Raw genomic sequence first — 1,659 nt, 5'->3', positions numbered from 1 at the left:
TATTAGCTTTTATATTATTCAGTTATTTAAATTTCCATAAGCACTGTAAAGCAAAAATTATCATATGATATTGTGAGTTTATAAATATTTTGAATTAAAACAAAGAAAATAGTAACAGAGATTATGCAAGTAGAATTATATGGTTTTAAGTTTCTTAAATGTGAAATGGGTTGTATTAATTCAAGATGGAATGTGATAATTGCAAATGCACATTTTAATCCCTTTAACAATATGACCACCATCGAGAGTTACAGATAAAAAGCCAGTAGAAGACACAGAGTGGAATATTAAAAATTTCTCATTTCCTAAATGAGGTTAAGATGCTAGATTTAAACCTAGACCATCAGAAATTACATTAAAATGAGCAAAAACATACTACACTTGATCTTAGCCAAAAGGCCAAGAAGCGATGAACAAAAACATACTAATTAAGAAACTGAGATTGTCAAACTGGAAGGAGTGGAGAGGTGTCATTTCAAAATGATAAAAGGGTTAATCCTTAAAATGTGCATGCACTTAATTACAAACTTATAAAAAATGTATAAAGCAGTGATTGACATAACTAAATGAGAAATAAAAAACCACAGGCAGAATTAGAGATTTAAATATTCTTCTCTCAGAAATGATATAACAAGTGGACAAAATATGAATAAGGAAATACATTAGTTTTCTATTGTTGCTGTAACAAATTATCACAAACTTAGTGGTTTAAAAAACACAGATTTATTACTTGTCAACTCTGAAAGTAGAAGTCCAAAGTAAGCCTTATGGAAGACAAAATCAAAGTGTGAGAAGAGCTGCAGTCCTTTTGGAGGAACCAACAGAGAATTCATTCATTGTCTTTTCTAGGTTCTAGAGGTTGTCAGCATTTCTGGGCTCACAGCCACATCACTCCAATTGTCATTACATATTTATTGTAATACCTCCTTCTCTTAGTTTCCTACCTCCTTATTGTGAACCCTTCTAATTACATTTGCCTACCTGGATAATCCAGAATAATCAAGAGCCTTAATCACATCTGCAAAAGCCATTTGCACAGGTTCTGGGGATTAGGACATGGAAATCTTTGGGGGATCATTATTTATCTTACTAAATATACAGTATAATTTAATATTGTTTTCAATGAATATGCAAATAAATATTTATAGAAAATTTTATTTAGCAACTTCAAAACATATATTATTTCAGTGTTCATGGAATATTTATCAAGATAGACCATATACTAGGCCATAAAATAAGTCTTCGTAAGTTTCAAAGGTTTGAAATTATTTAGAATATGTTTTCTAACTACAAGTAAAATGATAAGAAATATATAAAAACAAAACAATGCATTTAGAAAATTCTCAAATATTTCAAAATTCAGCAACTCACTTCTAAATAACTCATAAGTAAATGGAGAAAACACAAAGCCAATTAGAAAATAGTTCACCAGGCCGGGCGCAGTGGCTCACTCTCGTAATCCCAGCACTTTGGGAGGCCGAAGCGGGCGGATCACGAGGTCAGGAGATCTAGACCACGGTGAAACCCCGTCTCTACTAAAAATACAAAAAATTAGCCGGGCGTGGTGGCGGGCGCCTGTAGTCCCAGTTACTTGGAGAGGCTGAGGCAGGAGAATGGCATGAACCCGGGAGGCGGAGCTTGCAGTGAGCCGAGATTGCG

General features: G+C 33.6%; 1 pseudogene; it reads right to left on the bottom strand.

Annotated features, from left to right (window-relative positions):
- Positions 1-290: 290 nt before the first annotated feature.
- LOC129478217 (uncharacterized) lies at positions 291-411 on the bottom strand (annotated as a pseudogene).
- Between the last annotated feature and the right edge of the window lie 1,248 nt (positions 412-1,659).

Source organism: Symphalangus syndactylus, chromosome 2 (assembly GCF_028878055.3).
Source record: "Symphalangus syndactylus isolate Jambi chromosome 2, NHGRI_mSymSyn1-v2.1_pri, whole genome shotgun sequence".
In the NCBI taxonomy this organism is placed as follows: Eukaryota; Metazoa; Chordata; class Mammalia; order Primates; family Hylobatidae; genus Symphalangus; species Symphalangus syndactylus.
The sequence above is the reverse complement of the archived record's forward strand: the minus strand, read 5'-3'. Positions and strand labels throughout refer to the sequence as shown.